We start from the raw sequence: 8,207 nt of genomic DNA on the forward strand, positions 1-8,207 counted from the left end.
TCATGTTTCTTACCTCCGCTCACAGCAGCTTTTAGACGACACCGCTTCCTGACTGGAGGAGGACTTATGCTGCAAACTCAACTCTAAAGGCAGCATGTTTCATCTACTGTTTCAGTGATGCAGCGTTCGATCAAAAGGTGGTTAACACTTTACAATATGGGTTTTGTTCTATGCCAGCTAATGATTAATAAGCACTAACTAACCTTTAATTAACAGTTAACTAGTGTGTCTACTAATGGTGTTCATGTGGGATTTTTTGTGGCAATTTCTTGCGTTAACAAAGGTATTAATGTCTACATCTTTTAATAGCTTAGGGTTAGTTAGTTAATGATTATGTTATGTTTTGTTTTTATATATTTTTTTTTCTGGGGATGGGGGGCATTTTGCCTTTATTAGACAGGACAGTAGGCAGACAGGAAAGGTGGGGGGAGAGAGAGAGAGAGGGGATGACATGCGGCAAAGGACCTCGGGTCGGATTCGAACCCGCGTCGGCCGCGCGAAGGGCCGAGCCTCTGTGGTGCGCTCGCTACCCGGTGAGCCACAGGGTTATGGCTATGGTTAAAGTAATACGCATTAACTAAGGGTTAGTAATGCTTATTAGGCATTAACTAACCGTTAATTAATGTAGCCTTATTGTACCAAAACGGTGAGTAGGCTAAACTGTGCTATCCAGTGATCATCATAAGGCAAACAACACAATAACACAACTTCAACTTTCAGAAAAGCATTAGGTTTTACCCCCCCCCCCCCGTTAAATACCCATATCCTTATAATTTACATGAGTTTGATAGTATTTGAAGTTTACTATGAATTTATATCATGAAGATTTATATCAGGCTAAAAAGATGGATACATTTAGTTGAGGGGGGTTTAACATCCCTGGTTTCTGCCCTGGCCTGCTTTACCAGTATTGGAAATTTGCACCAAAACTAGTTCTCTGTAGCGAATACCACATACATGGCAGCTCTTACACAATCACGACAACCAGATCGACCATTTGAGGCTCAACAGCAAGTGATGTCGCCAGTGACCGTCACCTTCTTCTTCTTCTGTGGTGTCTTATGGCAGTTGGCATCCTTTATGTTGCCTCACCGCCTCCTTCTGGATTTATCCATCCACTGTTTCCCTACATTCTGTCCCCCTTTCCTCTCCCGACCATCACCTTGTAACAGGGGATATCAGACAGAAGCTGAAAAGGACAGGTCCGCCACCCAAAATGAACACCAAGACTTGATGTCAGCATGTTGGAAGCTCCCTCCGTAACAACACAACATTGCAAGTTTGAAATAGATATGAAGCCTTCTCAAATAACGCTGAGGAAGATAAGGAGGTGACCGAGAAGGACATTGACAAAACACTAGACAACGAAAGATAAGTAATCGGACACAGGAGAAAGCGGCGGAAAGAATGGATCAAAGCGACATGGAAGGACATTGAGGAAAGGAGAGAGCGGGAAACGTAAATGACACCAAATCTCTGAGGCTGAAACAGAAACGAGAAGCTCAGTAGAGATGAGAGAAAGACCAACACAACAACACGAGTGACAAGTAAGGAAGGAGAAATAGCAGCTAGTAAGGAGAGATAAGGGAGCCTACCTGGAGGAGCTGGCCAGCGCAGCTACAATCAGCCAACAAGGAACAGTCCACCAAATCACAAACCTGTTATGCGGTCGAAAGTTTAGAAGCAGTAACCTCATCAAGGCCAACCATGGACAGCTACTTACCACGCAAAAAGAACAGGAAGAAAGGTGGATAGAACACTTCAGGGAGGTTTCCAACAGAGACACAGGAAGACACAGAGAAATTGCACATCAATATCAACCCACCAACAAACAAACAAAAATAAAAATAAATAAAAAGGGAAACCATTGAAGCCATCAAATCATTAAACAAATGGGAAGTCCCCAGGTGCTCAGAAACATCATTGAGCAGTGTAGTGAACGGTGCACGAAAAGCTGTTGTGAAACTGTTGGGACGATGTTCACAATATGACAGGGGACAACCAGAACTTCCTCAGATCTTCCAGAGGCTGTCACAGTGGATGCTGTCCAGCTTCAGGGATGTGAAAATGGCCACACTGTTATGCAACATCACCATAGAGTGGGGGTAATTTGGAGAACAGAAGATCAGACCAGAGGAATTCGATGGATTCTCTATTCCACCCTTAGGTTGGTTAAACTCCCTCCCCAGTATAAAGGCCCGTTAACGTTAACCAGTTCTGTTTTATATATATATAGTGGTTATTAGCGCGTGCGCTTTGGAAGCGGGAGGTCGACGGTGGATCGAATCCCGCTCCACCCTGAGCAAGCCCTTAACATGGGTTGCTGCCAGTGCTGTCTACACCAGTGGTTCTCAAATGGGGGTCCGGGGACCCCCAGGGGTCCATGGCACTTTGCCAGGGGGTCCGCGAAAAGTTTTCGGGGAAAAAACAAAAAATGGTGTGCAAAAGCTTCCTAGTTCAACAAAAATATGTTATGCTTTAAATCTAAAATGGTTCATGGATTACATTCTAATCTGACAAACCTATCAATTTAAAAACATTTTGGAAACAAGCTGAGCCCAAAATCACAAATCAGAATGAGGGGGTCCCCGGTATATTTTCTATCTTATAAGGGGTCCTTGGCTGAAAAACATTTGAGAACCTCTGGTCTACACAACGCAGTACACACATCCCCACTTACAGGGGGAAGACAGCCAGACTCCAGTCCTATGGACAACAAGTTGGGCTGGTGACCACCAACTCTAAGGCCATGTTCAGACTAGGAGGCCAAATCTGATTTGTGAACTTTAATGACCTATTAATGATTCTATCCAGATTGGTTTTATGAGTCTGGACGCTCCAAGTCTGATTTGTGTCACTTGTCCCAAACCACATATGGAGGTCTGGACACACAGATCCGACTTGAACACTTGCCCAAATCAGATTTGTGGCAGTGCGGACACACTCCCAAATCAGATTTGGGAAACCAATCAAGATAACGATGATTAATGACTTTAGCAGCAAATCGGATTTGCCTGTAGTGTGAACATGGCCTAACAAATGAAAGCCATGCCCATCAACATCAGTACAGCAAAAGCTATAATAGATGAACAGATCATAGAAAACACACGTAACTTCACATCCCTAGGAAGCAGGAGAGGAGTGCATGTGCAGCATTCACAAAAGACCACAAAGTGTTTCCCCTGGCTTTAGACTCGGTTGAGGTAAGAATTAAGAGGAACCACTTGTCAGTCCATTCATGTGATGTTGTGTCTTGTGAAAACTGTGGTTATATTGTCCAATAACTTTAGGACCAAAGATGATCCTATAGGCCTGGATTTATAGACACACACGACTTCAACACCCCCCGTCCCCCCCACACACACACTCCACTCACTCATCCTCTGCGCCGTCCACATGGGTATATCTGCTGCTGCTCTGGGGGCTGTCTCCACAGTTAGTCCTTTGCCTTTCAGCTCTTTCTGAACTGTTCTGCACCGCCCAGGATTCATTGGGTCGTCCACGGTTTATTTTCCCCTGAGGCGGACACACGCACACATACACACAAGAGACTTTACCCCGCACACACCCACCCAACCAAAATCCTAGTTTTTAATACGATATTTCTGCATTTATTATAAAACAGGAGAAAGGCTGAATGTGTAAAAGGTGATTATAGTTGAATTTGAACCCACGATGTGAGGGGCAAAAATCTGATGGTTTGACCCACTTCTGGCAGGTTTTCCAAGTTAGATAATAATAATAATAAATATAGCCGCAAGCGGCGATGCGGGGTCCAAGCTTCTGGTGACTTGGGGGGTGTATGTCAGATAATATAGACACTGAATTGCACATTTAATCAGAGTTGGTATGTGCACAAGTGCACAAAGTTTGGTTGAGATTTGGTGACCTGACCGGGTTCAAGCAGTAGTAGCAGTAGTAATAGTAGTGTTAGTGTATATGTGTGTAAGTGTGTATATGTGTGTGTGTATATATGTGTGTGTATATGTGTGAGTATATGTGTGTGTGTGTGTGTGTGTGTATAGGTGTATATGTGTGTGGCAATGTGCACTGGAGCTAGCGGCTGAATTACACCAACTAAGGTACAACCTTGCTACAGTGAACATTTAAGCTAGAATCAGGGTGTAAATGACATTTTCAAGTCAACTTGGCATCTCAGGGCTTGTGGAGAGTTTGATTACACCAGCTGAGCAGTATGGAAGCATTCTATGTATTTGTTTTTTCTATGTTTTTGCTCATGGTCAACTTCACTCAGCAGACAGCTCTGTGCCTGTTGTGGTTAGAGTACAGTTCTATCTCTGTGTGTGATGCGTCCAGAGTGCTTTACCCAGTACACCGACTGCATGCAAGTACCGCATAGTACCCCACTTCAAATAAACCAAACTATACCTTTCACAAATCAACTCAATAAGTGTCAAACTAAATGAATGCCTGCTAAACTGTTTTCGGATGTGCGAGATGTGCAAAATAAATAAGCATTGTTTCGGTGGAGTGTCCCTTTAAGGCCAAAACTAACATCTCAGTTGGCTTTAATTAAAACACAAGATAGGAATACATTTCAAATCACAACACATTGCCGTCACTTCAAATTACCTTCATACCTCCCTTTACATAACATTGAAAATATATTTCAGATTGTGTAAACCTCCCTTTAAACTCACGGATTTGGCTTTTGGAGGTTTCATTCAGCAGGTTTCAAAGATAAGTTGAATTGGATGTTAAAAAACGTTCCCTCTATACTGCCAACTGTCTTGCACCATCTCCATTCATCAGTGATTCAGTGCACCTGGTACAGAGCCTGACCACAGCCCAACTCTGATTGGCTCAGATTGATGTCAGTCACACTGCAGGATTACAAGCCCGCCAACTTCTGTTTCATGTAAAATACATTGGTGATACATTTTGCAGTGTAAACATTGGTGAACTGGGTTTACAATTATCAAATTATGTGTTCTTAAGTTAAAGCAACTCTGCTCAACATGTGGTAAAATATCAGCCAGGATGAGCGGTTAATGCGTGTCACACCTATGAACAGGTGAGGGCAATGTGACCCCTCAGCACTGGACCCAGATAAAACCACAAGGAAAGATGGCAGGCACACAGCAGGACAAGGTGCAGGGTGATTTTATTTTCCCAACATCAAAAGTGACAGTGAGGCAATCAGCATGTTGTCTGTGGATAAGAACACAAACAGAATTATTTACCCAAATACACAATGTTAACAAGCAATCCAAATGACATCAAATTAGCAATAAACAAACAATGTAACAATCAATTAAAGCAACAATAAACAATATATTTTAACCATGCTAAAGAAAAAAACATATGCAATTCACCTTTAAGGTCAGCATGAGTTGGACTGGCTCACAGCACCTCTGTAGCAGCAGACTGGGGTTTGGGGCAAGTTTTGCACTTCTTTTATAGCCATAGCTCCACCCATCTCCCCACCCACATGGCACAATCCACAAGTGAGTGAGTGAAGCACTCTGGGAGATGAAGTACACCAGTGGTGGCCATTTTAGTGTGCGTGTGCGTGTGCGTGTGTGTGTGCGCGTGTGCGCGTGCGTGTGCAAACAGACAAAATAGTCATAGGAAGTAGTATGTTTAGCAATAAAAAACAATATAACAATCAAACAAACAATAAACAATATATTTTAACCATGGCTGAAGAGAAAAACATATGCAATTCACCTTTAAGATCAGGATGGCTTGGAATGGCAATTCAACAATGGCTAACAAAACTACAACTTACTTAATAATGCATCTGAAGGGAGGATAAACACCAACTGAAACACCAACACAGCCTCTACTGCAGTAACGGACACACACTGAGTGTAGAGGCTGATTAGCGTCTTAAGTGCAGGTGTGTGGTGATCAGTCCAGAATTAGGTGCAGGTGTGGTGTATATGTGTGTGCGTGTGTGTACGTGTGTGTGTGTGTGTGTGTGCGCGTGTGTGTGTGTGTGCGCGTGTGCGTGTGTGTGTGTGTGTGTGTGTGTGTAGATCCGGTGACCTGACGGTTTCCAAGCAGTACTAGTAGTAGTAGTAGTAGCAGTAGTAATAGTAGTAGTAGTAGTGTTGGTAGTAGTGGGAGTGGTAGCAATAGTAGCAGCAGAAGTACTAAGAATAGTAGTAGTAGTAGTAGCAGCAGCGGCAGTAGTAGTGGTGGTTGGCTGTTATAGCGCCACCATCTGGTGGATTGGTGTAATTTTTTTACTCTGAGTAGTGGGTGATGTCGTGAACCTGTGTGGAAAGTTTGGGTGATGGGGGGTGTATGGTTTCTGAGATCCACACACTTTTAGGGCAGGAAAAGAACAAAAGTAAATACACAAAAGTTTAAACATTTATCATTTCAAGACGGTTTCACGTATCCAAATTCTGTGTAAGAGTTTTGGTCAGGTAAGTCCAGAGATGCCACAGAAAAAGTTTGCGCTCATTCAGGCAAATGGCCTGGGAGGAGATAGCAAAAATAGGTTATTGACAAAGTCCAAGATGGCGGAAAATCTAGCAGACTTAAATGGGCGTGGTCTATATGGATAGATGCGTATTGATCCAGGGAATCCAGCAGATGTGGAATTTTGATTCTACGCCTCACGGTTCAGCAGTTATGGGTCAATACGCAAAAGGGTCTGTTATAGCGCCACCATCTGGCCAATATGGCTATTTTTTTGTCTCTGAGTAGTGGGGCACATTTCCAACCTATGTGCAAGGTCTGGCTACTGTAGCCCTTACAGTTTTTGCCGTGCATACTGTTTTAGCGGAGAATAATAAAAATAATAATAAACGGAACAGATACAATAGGGATCCACGCACTTCGTGCTTGGACCCCTAATAATAATAATAATAAATATAGCCGCAAGCGGCGATGCGGGGTCCAAGCTTCCGGTGACTTGGGGGGTATATGTCAGATAGTGCACATTTATTCAGACTTGGTATGTGCACAAGTAAACAAAGTTTGGTTGAGATCCGGTGACCTGACGGTTTCCAAGCAGTACTAGTAGTAGCAGTAGTAGTAGTAGTGTTGGTAGTAGTGGGAGTGGTAGCAATAGTAGCAGCAGAAGTACTAAGAATAGTAGTAGTAGTAGTAGCAGCAGCGGCAGTAGTAGTGGTGGTTGGCTGTTATAGCGCCACCATCTGGTGGATTGGTGTAATTTTTTCCTCTGAGTAGTGGGTGATGTCTTGAAACTATGTAGAAAGGTGGGTGATGTGGGGCGTATGGTTTCTGAGATCCACACACTTTTAGGGCAGGAAAAGAACAAAAGCAAATACACACAAGTTTAGACATTTATCATTTCAAAACGGTTTCACGTATCCAAAATCCTTTAATAACTTTAGGTCGGGGTAGTCCATAGATAACCCAGAAAAAGTTTCGTGTGATTTGGCCAAACAGTCTAGGAGGAGCTCGCAAAAGTAGGTTTTTGATAAAATTCAAAATGGCGGAAAATCTACCACACAGAAATGGGCGTGGCCTAGTGGGTTAGATACATGATGCTCCAGGGAAACCAGTAGATGTGGAATTTTTATTCTACAGCTCGCAGTTCAAAAGTTATGGACCGACAAACGTGAAATTGGCTGTTATAGCGCCACCATCTGGTGGATTGGTGTAATTTTTTTACTCTGAGTAGTGGGTGATGTCGTGAACCTGTGTGGAAAGTTTGGGTGATGGGGGGTGTATGGTTTCTGAGATCCACACACTTTTAGGGCAGGAAAAGAACAAAAGTAAATACACAAAAGTTTAAACATTTATCATTTCAAGACGGTTTCACGTATCCAAATTCTGTGTAAGAGTTTTGGTCAGGTAAGTCCAGAGATTGCACAGAAAAAGTTTAGGCTCATTCAGGCAAATGGCCTGGGAGGAGATAGCAAAAATAGGTTATTGACAAAGTCCAAGATGGCGGAACATCTAGGCACACGCAAATGGGCGTGGCCTATATGGATAGATGCGTATTGATCCAGGGAATACAGCCGAAGTGGAATTTTGATTCTACGCCTCACGGTTCAGAAGATATGGACCATAACGCGAAATGGTCTGTTATAGCGCCACCATCTGGCCGATATGGGTAATTTTTTGTTTCTGAGTAGTGAGGCACATTTACAATCTATGTGCCCAGTCTGGCTACGCTGAGCATTACAGTTTCTGCTGTACATACAGTTTTACCGGAGAAGAAGAAAAACAACAATAATCAGAACAGATACAATAGGGATCCA

This window comes from Poromitra crassiceps (genome assembly GCF_964638095.1).
Source record: "Poromitra crassiceps genome assembly, chromosome: 3".
NCBI lineage: Eukaryota > Metazoa > Chordata > Actinopteri > Beryciformes > Melamphaidae > Poromitra > Poromitra crassiceps.